The sequence below is a fragment of the Chenopodium album genome, chromosome 1 (genome assembly GCF_948465745.1).
Source record: "Chenopodium album chromosome 1, dcCheAlbu1.1, whole genome shotgun sequence".
NCBI classification, from domain to species: Eukaryota; Viridiplantae; Streptophyta; class Magnoliopsida; order Caryophyllales; family Amaranthaceae; genus Chenopodium; species Chenopodium album.
Genome location: NC_137834.1, coordinates 53077812 through 53093037, shown reverse-complemented (window position 1 = coordinate 53093037; position 15226 = coordinate 53077812). Strand labels below are relative to the sequence as shown.

General features: G+C 35.6%; 2 long non-coding RNA genes across 2 annotated transcripts; one reads left to right on the top strand and one right to left on the bottom strand.

The window, feature by feature from the left end:
- The first annotated feature begins 4318 nt into the window (after positions 1-4318).
- LOC145586232 (uncharacterized) lies at positions 4319-6784 on the top strand. Its single transcript, XR_014100862.1, has 3 exons — positions 4319-4837; positions 5168-5233; positions 5355-6784. It is a non-coding gene; the product is annotated as an uncharacterized LOC145586232 (long non-coding RNA).
- A 1163-nt stretch (positions 6785-7947) lies between these two features.
- LOC145586177 (uncharacterized) lies at positions 7948-10632 on the bottom strand. The gene is made up of 2 exons (XR_014100824.1): positions 10516-10632; positions 7948-8361 (listed from the first exon to the last, which is right to left on the bottom strand). It is a non-coding gene; the product is annotated as an uncharacterized LOC145586177 (long non-coding RNA).
- Positions 10633-15226: the final 4594 nt, after the last annotated feature.

Here is a 15226-nt window from a genome sequence, read left to right as displayed (position 1 = left end):
ATCAATTAAAGCAATACCCAAATCAATTGTTTGTGTCATTGGAATTTGTAATGCAATCTGGATTAATCTTATAGGTTGATCACTCCTAGTCTAATTAATCACATGCACAACTATGTCAACCAATTTAATTGCAATAATCAATCAATCAAGGATCATAAATTAACAATAATCATCAATCAAGCATGCTTCCCCTTCTCCCTAGCAACTAATCTACTCACTAATCATGGTGAATTCTAAAGCTAAAACAATTTCAATCACAAACACATTCATTTCAAGCTAAATCAAAAGGAAATTCAATCAATCAACAAATTCTCAAAACTAAATCAAAATCCAAACCAAACATTCAAGCATAAAAGTAAATTGCAATTGAAGTAAATTCAAAGGAAAGAAATCATACTAACGTTGATTGATATGAAGAAGAATCACAAACTTCATTGAAAAAACAATGTTGAATTACAATTCAAATCCAAAGATTACAATCTCTACTTTCTCTTTAAATTTTCTCTAGTTTCTCTCTTTAAAAACTAAGAAAATGAAATATTATCTAAAATTTGCCCCTCAAAAGGATTTACAAGAGTATATATAGACAAAGAAGAAAAGATGATCGGATGCACCCTCTCCACTAAGACTTCGCGGGCGCGCAGAAATGGGTACGGAACCCATAAATACCTCTGCGGGCAGTCTGGGCAAAACCCGCGCTCGCGGCTTAGGGCGCAGCAAAATCCCCCGTTCTAGGAGAAGCAGGGGGCCGCGGTCTCTCTAAAGTGGAGCGCCCTCTCCAAAATCTCCGCGCCCGCGGGTAGATCGCGGCTAGGGCGAGGAGAGTTCCTGCCCAAAATCACCAAAATGTGCACCAAAACCCGCGCCCGCGGCCATGAGAAAATGTGGAGAGCCCTCTCCGAGCCCTCTCCAAGCCATCTCCAAGCCCTCTCCATGAGACTTGAAACTCCTTTGCTTGGGTCTTTTTGCTCCTCTTGAATCCTTTGGAAAGCTAAGTCTTTAGGCACCTACAAGAGAAACCAAAGAGAGAAAATAGAAGAGAAAAAAAGCAATAAAAAAGGAAAACACGAAGAAAAGCACATAAAGGAAAGTAAAACATGAAAGAAAAAGAAATAGAGAAACTAGAGGAGAAATCATCAAAATGGTAAAAGAAAAGCATAGTGAAAATATCCTTAAACACTACCCTTTGAGTGCCATAAATGACACTCATCAATTGTGAGTAGTTTTCTTGCTAGGGTAATGGTGAAGTATATATGAGTAATGGATTAATGCTAATTGGGGGAAATTGATGGAGTTGATGCATTGATTTAATTGGTCGATTGATTATGTGAATGTGTGTGATTGATTGAAGAGTAGCTAACTTTGATCGTTGCACTAGATTGCATTGTAAGTTCACATTGATACGGACAATTGATTTGTGGCTTGCATTTGTCGATTGAGTTGGTTTGTGAAGTTCCTAGCTAGAGTCTCTCGTAGTTGACTCTAGTTTGACCTCTAGGAGAATAGCCTATCATACTCTCTTGATTGCTTAATTGGTTTTCCCTCGCAACACTCGACTTAGTCAATTCCGATCCCAATTAGTTGTATCCATTGCATGTATATGTGGATCCTAAACCCTAGTGTTTTGATATATTCGGTTTTAATCTCATTTTTGTACTTGTTTTAGAGTACACACACCTTACTTCACTTCTTCAAAATAGCTTAACTCTAGCAATAGTGACCACCTCCCATTCCTAGTGGTTCAACCCTCGACTTACTCCTACGCTAGTTATAAGGGTGTGTTAAGTGATTACAAATTTTGTTTGGCCTAGGGAAGATTAGTCCAATGACCTAGTCTCTACCCACATTCAGCGGTGGGATCTCTGTCGTATCCCTAGGGTGGGGGCTGAAACCAATCAGGGTAAATAGCATCATCGGGAATATTACCCGACAAGCATAATCATCGTATATGGGATACGGGGATCTACCCTGGTTCCTCTCAAGGTACCCTAATCGTGAATCTAGGGAGCCAACCATCCTCCTAAGGTCACCCTGTGAATGCTCTATACGTCCTATGGCCTAACCTAAACTTTATAGGTCCTAAACTGTCTTAGAGTCAGTCCTAGGAGGAGGTGGAGGCATATGAGGGCATACGTGGCGGTGATGGTTCTACCACGATCTTAGGCTGGGGTGGTGAAATTGGCTGTGCTTGCCTCCGGGCGTGGGCAACTAGCATGTCATATGTGTAAGACTCTTTCCATGGGGGAAAGGAAGTCAAGTCGGGGTTAAGCAGGGGAAATATAGGCAATGGTTGCTCAGCTCTTGTCCTAACACACCAATGGAGGACTTGTTGGCTATTCGCTCTTACCCACCTAAAATCCTCAAGGTACCTAGCGGTCATGTAAGTGTCCAGCCCATAGTTGGTGAAACCGTGAGGCCTACTCTCAACAAACCCGGCTTTCTTGATTGCTATCCTAGTAACTAGGCCTCCTAACCGAATTGGGGTACTAGCCGTGGCTTGTCTACTAAGGTGGTGAATAACGTATCTACCCATTTTCATCTTACCATACCCAATCACATAATATCCAATTACAGCTAGTTTGTTGGTTTGGGCGTTATGTGGTTCCTTCCTACCTAAAAAGCAAACACCCGAGAATCTCTGCCAGATTTTAGGGACAGGGTGATGAATAGGTTTGGCACTAGCATGTTGGGAGTTCAGGGTCGGCCAACCAGTTAAAACACAGTAAATATCATCCATTTTATATTCAGCATGCCAATGGCGAGGTAATTCAGATTCCAAATCAAATAATTTACAGAATTCAACATAAGTTAAACTAATATTCCTTTTATTTAACCTAAAAATCAAATTCGGCCCATTTTTACTATTTACAACATTTAAAGAGGAAAGAAATTCACAAGTCAATTCACGATACGTAAGATAATGCATATTAACAAATTTTCTCATTCATATATCATTCATGAATCGTCTAACATAATCATACAATTCAAAAGATTGAAGAGTAGAGCGGTGTAACCACCGTGAAGGGATTACCTCACGCTCGTAAAGCTTTTCAAGCCTTTCTTTTTGCTCCAGGGTTGCAATTCAGATGGTTAGCCATTGTGGTAGTTGCAATTCCGGGTCATACTGCTTGCATAAACTAGAGCTCCTCCCAAAAGCCGATCTTGCCCTCTATGATGCCATAAACAAAAAATGGGTATGAAAATTTTATATTGGAATTAGGGAATTTTGGTGTAGAAATGTAGTGGATGAAGACAGGAGTAAGAATGTGTAATTATTTTTGAATTTAGGTAAGAAATGGAGAAGATATCTTAGAGAGAAGGTAGAGAAATTAAGGTTTTAGAGAGAGAAAGTATGGTGGAAATAAGAAATAAGGAGGAAAGAAAGGAGGAAGAGGAAAGAAGAAGAAAAAAGAAAGGGGAAAGAGTCCAGGTATTGTTGCGCCCGTTTGGGCGCCCTATCGCCCGGTCGGGCGCCAGCTCGCCTGATCAGGCGAGCTAGCCTGATCGGGCGAGTTCCCCTTCTAATTTTTCTTTTTCTCTCGCGCCCAGTCGAGCGCTTTCTCACCTGATCGGGCAATTTATACCCTCGAATTTCTTTAATACTCGCGCCCGGTCAGGCGCTCCTCGCGCGATCGGGCAAGAAAAAGTTCCTTACTCGTCAAATCTCGAGCCCAGTCAGCCGCGCCTTTGCCCGGTCGAGCAAAAATTGGTGATTTTTCAACTTATCTCTCGTTCCCAGTCGGGCAGAGCTACGCCTGATCGGGCGCGCTACAGCACTATGAGTACAAATATCTACTTCTCTTTTCTCCAAAATTAGGTAACTCTTTTCCTTCAAACCTGTACAAAAACTCAATAAACTCATTAAACCCCCTCCTATTTCCTCTCATAAAAGAAAGAAAGCAAGCTAGACTAAAAAAAAAATGCGGGTTGGCTTCCGCAAAGCGCTGGTTTATCTAGGTCCCGTATGACCCTCTTACCACAAGTTGAGAATTTAAGACCCTTGGCCTATCGCCTGGTCTAGGTGGTTCCTCACCTGGTCGAAACTACCACAATAAGTGGAAAAAATAACACATGACACACAACTGTTAAGTTGTATAGGCGTTCTCTAGAAGTAAATAAAACGCCTTTGATAGAGAATAGCTTTATAAGTTGAATCAAATAAAACACCCCAAAGTAAGAATAGTTTAATTTTGTTTACCATAATTAAAATATAAATAAAATAAAATATGGATTTACATTATAGAACGATGTTCTATGATAACAGTTCCACTTGATTTGTCATATTATATTTTATTTCAACCACCCCACTAGTAAAAACCTAATTCTCCTTAACTTCCTAGTGTCCCTAAATTGGCTTGTAACGCCTCCTCTTTCTCCATTTTCTCTACAACTCCTCTTCCATGGATCTTTTCTTGTCTTCATTCTTAGATCCTCCACGCTTTCTTCCTTCTCCAATAAAATGCAGAGGTTTTTCTTTCTCTAATTACTTCCTCTCTCCACCTTCCAATTAATTCCTTTTCCCCCTTTTCATTCGAGTTTCAATTCAAAACCATTTCCGAACCCATGAGGTTCTCCAAGCCCAAATCAAAACCCTCGAATTTCTTTCTCCATGGCAAACGGTTCCTATGAATCCCATCGCAATCAGATTCGTCCTCATCTGATAATTATTTGCCGAAGAAACCTAAGCAACGCTAGCACCAACATCACCCCATCATCGCCACTACCACCACCGTAGAACTCCATCACTTTTGTTGCATAGCCACCACCGCAGGATGTTTAGATTGTATCGTCTTACTTAGCAAGAGCATTTTAATTTCAAATTTCGAAAGATACAGAGGTAATCAACACATTTTTTGAGCAATATTAACTTAGTTTTGGATATGAGATTTTATTAGTTCTTGTTTTTATAATTTAAAGGGTAATAATTATTTCATCATTTTTCATTATATTCTTCTATCAGATCAATACGATTCTTAGGATAATGGGAATTCAATTTTTGTTTTATTGATGAATTATGTATGAAATGGACATGAAATTTTTATAATTATACTATTATTCTTCTTTTAAAAAAATTTCAATCAATTTTTTCTTTCAAAATTACTTAATTTGTGTGTATGTACAGCTAAACCTCTTTGAAATCTAATACATTATTGTTTTAATTTTACAGACAAATAATAAGGATTTGAAGCAAAGGAGCTTGATACAACATCAATTGATTTCGTCATATCAACTGGTCGGAATAATTTTAGATATTAGAGATTGGTTTTAGCATTATATTCTAAATTGAAGCTATGAATTTCATTATAATACATAGATTTTGTACCTAATTTCATTTTTTGTTGTTATGTATAAAGAGGAGATTATCTATAACGGCGAGGTACAACCGTGATGAGGCACTGCCACAACCCTTGAAGATGGCGAGGCACGTTCACCTTTAACAATATTCCCGAGGCATTGAGGAAGATTGTCACAAGCAGTTGAGGATGGTTACAAGCAACGGTCTTCGACGATGGCGTTCACGAGGCACTGTGGAGGTCGTCACAACAAAATGCAACAAATCAGTTACTCTAGTGACGTGTGCTGGACGGTGCATGATACATGTTTCTTAACTCTTCTATCTATTTGAACTAATGCTAGTTTGCAGGTATTGGCGTTACAAGAATGATTTAGGGTTGCAGAATGCTTTAAATCATTTTCCGTCCCTATAGCTACTTTGACTTTTGTTTTCGAAACTTGCGTTTCTCCAAACTCATTCAAAGTGGGGTCTTCTGTAGATACCCAAATGTATCTCCCCAAAATAAAACTCAATGATTAATAACTTTCACGTAATTTGATTAACAAACAAAGTGAAAGTGTGAAAAGTTTAGTGATGGGTTGTTTTTATTAAAATTCTTTCTTTCTGTTTTTAAAAATAGTTCTTTTTATACACTATTTATGAAAATACACAGTATAATTTATTTTGATCCATGATAAGGGTCCAATAATAGTGTAGTTAGATTGAGCTTTCCAACGATATATTATAAGCCTAATTTCGATGAATAATGAGGAAGTTATGGCCAAAGTACTAAATTGGGGCAAAAAATGAATTTTATATGCGTCCCAATGATCTAGAGGAGAGCCTATTTATTTTTATTCCTATATACTTTAATCTACTGAAATAACCTAGAAGGTTCTTTTAAATTCTAATAGAATTAGGACTGATAATTACATTTTAAAGGAGTTTTACTTGGAATAAAATATGTGTTTTATGATAAACCCGGTTTTAATTTGATAAACGTGGAATTTACTGCTTAATCATATTAAGAAGAGAATTTCGCGCACAAGCATTTTATTTCTGACTCAGCGCAAGGCGACAAGCCTTTCGCCAGTCGACAAAGTATGCCGCTTGGCGCTGGTTCCTGTTGTCTAGTGCTGGCTCTTATCGTTCGCGACATGATTTTTTTATTCCGAATGGAACTTGATTTGTTTTCTATCGGTTTTCAGAATATTTTACTATAAATAAGGTCCTTAGCCTCCGTTTTCAGATCACCCAGAATTCTCTAATTCTTCCCTATCTTTAAGCTAGAAGCTTATTCTTTCTCCTTTTTTCTAAATCTCCCTTTTTACAATATTCCTTATTCACAAGTTCTAGACACACCTAGCGAAGTTCAAAGTTGTCTTTGCCTTAGACGTGAAAGGTTGATAATTTTTGAGGGTTTTGTCCCAAATCCCTATTTCAATTATTTAACTTAATTGTTTGATTTATTATTTTCCTTTAAGTTACTAACGCATGTATTTTGTTATTAGAAAGAGATATGAAGGATCCAGGTAATTAAATTAATTGTTATTCTTTTGATATACAAATCATGCTTTGATTATTATTTTAATTTCTTTTATCATGTTAGGATGTCTTTATTGCTTCCTAGTATCATGTTTAGGGTAATAACTAAATTTCTAATACAATGTATGTTTCTAGTATCATGTTTAGGATGCTTCCTATTTCTTTCTTATATCATGATAGTATCATGTTAGGGATGAAGCTTTGATCTTTAATGTTTAGTTATGTGCTAGGGCTTGTTATTAATCTTTTTAGTATCATGTCTTGGAACTTGCTATTAATATTATGCTTTATTGTTAACATGGTTGTTATGATGATTGATATTATCATTATTGTTATTATTATGTTGTTTGATATTTTTATCATTATTGCATTATTACGCCTTTTTATGCATGTTTAAAGGGAATTTGTACTTGTAATCGCGCCTAATAAGATAATCAATAATCTTGTTTCGGTTAAAATGATTATAATTCAAGTGATCCCTAATAATAGATTTGTTTTTGAATTAATATTCAACCAACATAGATTAAACAGGTTTAGGGTTTTTGCAACGGGTATGATCACCATGCTTAAGAAAAAAGGGTATTAGTGACAGCCAAAGTAGTCGCAAATTCGTCGCTAAAATGGATTTGCGACGGATTTGCAACTACTTTGGTTAGTTGGCAAAGCCCTCGTCGCAAATCCATTTTTGCGACTAATTTTTGAACAGTTGCAAATTTAGCAATGGATTTGCAACGACTTTGCAACTGTCATTTAGTGACTAACTTTCAAATTTTAGCAACTAAATCATTGTCTGTCGTAAAATATTTGTGAAGGATTAGCGACTTCGGAGACCAATGTTTTAAGACTACTTTTGCAAAAATTTTGCGACTACGAGACAAAAATATTGCGACTACGAGACCAAAATTTTGCAACTAATTTTTTTTGCAACGGATTTGCGACTAAAAAGGCCAAACTTTTGTGGCTATTGAAACTAATTTTTTCGCGACGGATTAGTAACTACGAGACCAAACTTTTGCGACTACTAAGACTAATTTTCTTGCGATGGATTAGCGACTACTGAGACACTGAGACCATGATTAAGCAATGAACAATATCAATCACAAAAAAAAATGGTACCCATGCATGAATTCAAATAACCAAAATGTTAATTATATTCAAATATCCAGAATATCATCAATTTTGTATCAATGTATTTAAAAAACAATATTCTAAACCACATGACTAATTGGTTCATAAACCTCTTCCACATAAAGGAAGCTACTTGAAATAAGAACTAATGACAATATACAAATATGCCTCCAAAAATTAAAGATCAATTGTTCACAAAATTACCACCAAGAAAATAAAAATCATTTAGTTGCATCACGAGAACGGGTAACTGTAGACGTAGAAGGCTTAGTAGGATAGTTTTGTTGGACAAGTGATGTCATCTCCTTCAATGTTTTGTGCATAGCCATTTTTCCTTTTTTCATGTAGCCTTTTCGATCTCATGATGATTTTCCTTTGTTCTTATATTTCTCAAGTTTTTCCATATATTCTCCCTGCATTAAGATATGTATTATCAACTATGCTCTCAATTTTTAAAATTTAAAAGACTTGAAAAAAAAAAACAATACTCATAATAATATAATTAATGTAAACAAATATTTGTTAAATATTTCAGCAAAAACTCCTTTGCAAACTAGACAATTCTCTCCAACAGGGTAAGGCATCAAAACCTACTTCAATTTACATTATGTCATACCGCGTTAATCATTTACAAGTGTACGAGGGTAACAAAACAAGCAGATAAGTGCTCTAAATTATTTAATCTACTTATACAGATACTAAATTTACTGCTATCAATTTACAAAAAAAGTATAGTACATTACATACTTTGAGTAACATATCACAACAAGCTAATTTCGAAAGCTTTTCTTCTTCTAACTCTAGATAAATAGTCCACATAAAGCTGACAGATTCTCAAGGCTCCTGATTAGCAAATTACATTAACCTTAGCTTAACCAAAAACAGCTCAACAAAAGGAAGCAGCTTTAACACTAAGTTGTTACATAAAAACTTTTCCGAAGCTCTTTCACACACTCCATCCTCCTATCTTCAAATCGCAAATTAACTTAATATACACTAATAGCAACAATAGCAGCAACAACAAAATTCAACAAATTATCAACTTAACAAAATCAGCCTTACTCAAAGTATGTATGCTCTAAAAACACCTCTAAAAATACCACTAATGTAGTTTTGAGATAATGGACGAGAGAAGAGATAGTCTGCTGAACACATAAATAATGTCTATACCAGCAGATACAACAATATAGTTCACAGACCCTGTATATAGCATCTCAGGATTCCGTCTTCCAGATAAAACTTGCTAGAAAAACATAACATATTATCCAACCACACCTTGATGTGGGCAAAAGGAAGTATATACTCTCCAGTTGAACACAGTTTTCACAACTCTTATCCTCCTACAACCTCATAGAGATTCAAGCTAGGCGAGTGTAAGAGCATAGGAAAGAACTGGAATCGGGTTTATAAGCTAATCAAATGAGGTGCATCAATTGATATCAACAGGAAAGGAGGGTTTGTTATAGGTTTTGGCTAAAAGTTACATAAAAATAATAACAAAAATAATAATAAAAAAAAGTTATGGATGCACGTGTAAGAGGTCAGTGATCTAATTATCTCGGGACAGAGGAAATGGAACTCTGGTCTAATATGAAATGCTTTACACAAAGAATTAGAGACACAACCAGCCATGCTTTTCACATCGTATTAGAGACTCAAAGCTAATATTCACTAACAATCTTTCCAAACACATGAACAAAATATTCACTAATAAGCTATACAGATAATACTTGGGGAAGCTCATGACAAGATGCATCAAAGCAGGTTTTTCACAATTCAGCAACAAAGAAACAAAAATGCTTCCCCACTCAATTAGCCTTTTGTTATTCTAGCCCCTAACTAACACCACATCACCCTCTCTAATCTCTATTAAACATCACCACATCAAACAACCCCATCAGACCTTGCTTGCTATCATCCTATTCTCACATACCCTACCAGCCTCATCACACACCCGCAATACTAGCAACATCACACTCAACTCCCACTCATTCACCAACCGCAACCACGCACCAAACCACTATTACCCTGCAACAACAACAACAACAACTAATAACCATGCAGCAGCTGCGCAAAGAGCAGCCACGCATCTAGCAGCCTTGGATTCACACCCCATTATTGCAATTGCTTCTGCGTCGCACCCATTCTAGCGACCACTCACAATTATTATCATGACAACCAGCCAGCAGCAAATCAGGTTTAAAAACAAAATCAGAGCAAAACCAGAATTCAATGAAGTTCGAGCGATCCTAAATACCCTCCATCCATTAGTTACCCCATTACAATTAGAATTACACTCTAACCAACGAACCCCCTTCTTCAGGAAATAAAATAGGAAAAAAAAGGGGACAAAATAACCAGAATCGGGATTTTTACATTAAAAATAATTAGGGCTTTTAGCATACTCAATCAATTTGAATGATTTTTCATTAATTGACATCAATTACACCATGGAAACCAAATTAAAATCAATAATTGGACAAAAAATTCAATGATACCCCTAAAATTCCTAGTTGGCAAATTACAATAAGAGAAAGATAGAAGAGAAGTTAGGCGTTTAAACTTACCTGAGAGGAGACGTGGTGGCGCAGGGGAAGCAGATGAAGATCAATGGTGAGGCCGTGAGGGTTGAATATCTGAAAATAGCCTTCAGCGTTTAAGAAAAAAAAGACTAGTGATTAATTTTATTTGGGTTTTTTTTATTTATTTCTATTTTAAAAAATTTTAAATACAATGGTAGCGACTATCGACTTAATTGCAATTTTAGTTGCAAATTTTAAATTAAAAAAGTCACAAAATACTTAACCCCAACTTCTTCTTCAAAAAAAAAAAAAAGAAACAATACTTAGCCCCAACAACTACAATTTAGTCGCAAATTTTATAAGAGCGTCGCAATTTAGCGACAGAATTGCAACTACTACAAAATGAGTCGCAAAATTTACGACTACTAGTCTCAGTCAGTCGCAAAAAATATTTTTTACGACGGATTATTATAGTTGTCGCAAATTTTAGTTGCAAATTAGCGACCGCATAGCAACTAGTGCAAAATCAGTTGTAAAATTTGTGACTGCCCGTCTCTTTCAGTTGCAAAAATATTTTTTGCGACTGATTATTAACGTAGTCGCAAATATCAGTTGCTAATTCCCCTTTTTCTTGTAGTGAGTTTTGGATGCTTGAAATATTCCCTACAGAGGGGTGAGGAGGGGAAAACTAGGCTGTTATCTAATCCTCCCCAAGTCAAACTAAATTTATAAACACTTAACAAACCAAAATACGAGTATAGAGGTAAGTCAAGGGTCGAACTCAAAGGAACGGTATTGTTAAAGCACTCTCAATTATGCGCTTAAGCTAAGTCGAAATTGAAGGTAAGAGGTTACACTAGGAATGGGGATCAACAAGTAATCATGACAATTGCAACAACTTGAGAAGATCATACCAATCAATGGTTGTGAAGACTAATGATAAGAGCTATCAATTGGAATCAAAGAGCTATCTCCTAATTATTAAGCTAGGGTTCACTATGAATAACAAACTAAGAGAATCACAATCCAAACCAATCAATAACTGCAATTCCTAAATCAATTTGTCGTGTCATTAGCAATTACAATGCAATCTAGCATAATTCTCAAGGCCTAATCGAATTACACACATGCAAACCTTAATTAATCACTTTAATCTCAACAATAAATGAACACAATTCCAAAATTAATCACGATCAATCAATCATACAAGTTTCATCCATTTCTTAGCCAAACAACTACTCAAGAATCATCATCTATCAACAATCAACTAAAGAAATCAAGAATCATCAAAATATCAAGAACAATTACACTATCAAGAATCAAACATCAAAATTAAACCAAACAGATATGAAATTGAACAAAGCAATAAGATGAGATAGAGTGAGAAATGCTCATTGATTGATTATGAATATCTTCAATACAATTGTCACCATTGAATCTTCAATCCCTCAAACCACAATTGAAATCCTACACTTTCTCTCTCTAAAACTGACAAATTAGAGAGAAAGAGAGAATATAATAGCTTTTGTATTGCTTGATTATTATTCATCAATAGGTTGAGTATTTATACAAAACCTACGCTCATAAGATAGGAAACAATATTCCTAAAAGATATACCATATATCCTAATGATATATTCTCAAAATAATCATATATTATTCTCTTAAATGATATATACGAAAAATATATCACACATATATTTTCCGATATCTCTAACACCCTCCCGCAATCGTAACGGCAGTAACACGAACGTTGCGATTGGGAATTCTTCTTTTGTTGAAGTCGAGATGCACTCTCTAGTGATGTCGCCTTCAATTTCTTTTTTTCATTCTTCAATGATGAGAACGTTCATCTTTTCGAACTCATCAGTCATCAATCAAATAAGAACGTCATTCTTTTCGAACCTGTAAATATAACAATTTTTGGTTTTTCTAGAGCAAAACCGAGCTCCAATCAAATATTGGTTTGTCAAAGTAAACCACACTCAAATTTCTTATTGGTCTTTTAGAGTAAACCACACTCAAATCCAAAGGAGCAAAATTATGCTCGAATCAACTCACAAACGAGCAAAATTATGCTCGAATCAACTCACAAACCTTGTCTCACGGCACAAGGAGAACCAATTTCTTGTCTCACAACACAAGAGAGCCGAAAACTTTTTTTTTTTCATCTTTGAGAGTCAAAGACACAACAACAACTTTATTTTGATCTCAACGCTTAGAAAAGCCACGCATGATGTAATGTATACATCAAGTCATCAACTCAAACTCTGCACCAACACTAACTTGTAGCAGCGGAATAAACTAAAAAAAAATTGGTAATTTTTGCTAAAGGATCATCCCACCGGTGGGTTTAATTTCTAACCCACCGGTAGAGGGAAAATTTTTTAGGAACGGTCCCAAGATTTAACCTGCTCTTGATACCATGACAAATTAGAGAGAAAGAGAGAATATAATAGCTTGTGTATTACTTGATTATTATTCATCAATAGGTTGAGTATTTATACAAAACCTACGCTCATAAGATAGGAAACAATATTCCTAAAAGATATACCATATATCCTAATGATATATTCTCAAAATAATAATATATTATTCTCTTAAATGATATATACGGAAAATATATCACACATATATTTTCCGATATCTCTAACAAAAACTACTCCTAAACTATCCCTAAAACCTAGAGAGAGAAGCTCTCAACCTAAGCTAAAAATATGAATTCTAATTCTAATTCTACTTCTACTTCCTCTCTCTCTAACCCAAAAATGGGTATTTATATTTACAAGGTTAAAAGAAAATAAAAGAGAAAAGCAAAATAAAAGAAAAGGAAAAGAAATGAAAATAAAAATAAAAATAAGAAAACAAAATAAAAGTAAAAAGGAAATAGAAAATGAAAAGAAAAATAAAAAGAAGAATTAAAAATAATTGAAAACAAAAACCAAGTTGAAATAAGAAGTCAGTGGACTTCGCTGCTCTTTATATGGGATATAATCCCATGCTTCGCACACCTAACAACCCACTAATCAAACACCATCACAGCCTATTGAGATAGGAATATATTGTGATATGATATTATGAGAATAATATCATATGAGATATTATTGTGAAAAGATATGTCATATATTATGATAGATTTAGGAAGTTAAGATAATTAGGAATATTAGGGTTAGATATTCCTAGCTATTGTCTATATATATTGTAATGTGATCGAATATGAAAGATGGGAAAATACAATGGAAAAATACAGAGAACTATTTTCCTCAATATTTTAACATGGTATCAAGAGCCTAGGGAGATCCTGGGATGAAAACACGAGAGTTCGTGTGGGAGAATGAGAGAACCTTAAACACGTGAGTTTGTGTGAGAGGAGAGAATGAAAAAAACCCTTAATCACGAGAATTCGTGTGAAAAAGAGGAAAAACCTTAAACACGGGAGATCGTGTGAGAGGAGAAGAAAAAAATATGACAGGTTCGATAAGAAAGACGTTCTTGTTGTATTGATTGATGGGTTCGAAAAGAATGGCGTTCTCATCAAGTGAGAGAATAAAATAATCTTAAACATGAGAATTCGTGTAAGATGAGTGATTAATTGCACGCATTATTCATTATTGCGTCCAATATAGTGAGATTGTGAGAGTTCATATTTTTTTTTTATAAGTATACGTTATTTTCATAATTAACGTATAATAATAGTGTGAGAATTAATTGTGAGAGTAGTTCACAATTAAATTTTTTGTTTTTTTTATGAGGAATTGATTTTTTGTAACCATCTTTATCATAGTGAAATTTGATGATTTTAATGAAGATGAAGAACGTGGTATGATCATGTTCAAGTTCAAGAGGATTGTTTTTGTGATTATTCGAAGGCGGATGATTACATATTGCGGCTTGATGACATGATGCAGATTTTATTTTATTGTCCAAGTCAAACGTTTCGAAATCTACACCTCCGACTTGAGTGAGGGTATTGAGATAGGAATATATTGTGATATGATATTATGAGAATAATATCATATGAGATATTATTATGAAAAGATATGTCATATATTATGATAGATTTAGGAAGTTAAGATAATTAGGAATATTAGGGTTAGATATTCCTAGCTATTGTCTATATATATTGTAATGTGATCGAATATGAAACATGGGAAAATACAATGGAAAAATACAGAGAACTATTTTCCCCAATATTTTAACATAGCCCCTTTGATCATGAAGCTCCATCAAAATTAATGGCCCAAGATAAACCCATTGATGTGTGCGCACAACTGGGTCTTCTCGCACGCACCATACTTGACGTTGCTAGCTCTAAATTTGGGATGTTGTGGTGCAGACGCATAAAAGGGTCTTTGCGTGCGCACCATTTTAAAGGCTGCTAGCTGCGGAATACGGAGGTAGAAGGTGGTGCGAAGGTGGCTAATTGGTTGTTGTGGGATAGGAGTGACGAGAGAATATGTAGCTGATTTGTGTGGTGGTGATTGCTGTTGCGGCGAGCTAGAGCGGGGTGTCACACGCCGACTACTTTGCCCTAGTCACGCACCGTGCGCCACCCGCTTACACTCCGCCGTAGGACGAGTCAGACTTTCTCCTTTGGCACTACTTCTTGTGCCCATGTAGCACAAGTGCACAACCCTTTGTGCTGGTCAAATATGTTTTCTAGCACTCACTCTTAGTGCCTTAGTCCGATTTTACGACTAAGTGTCATAGACAATTGAGCACACAAGCTATCACCCTTGCTAGTATGCCCGATCAGT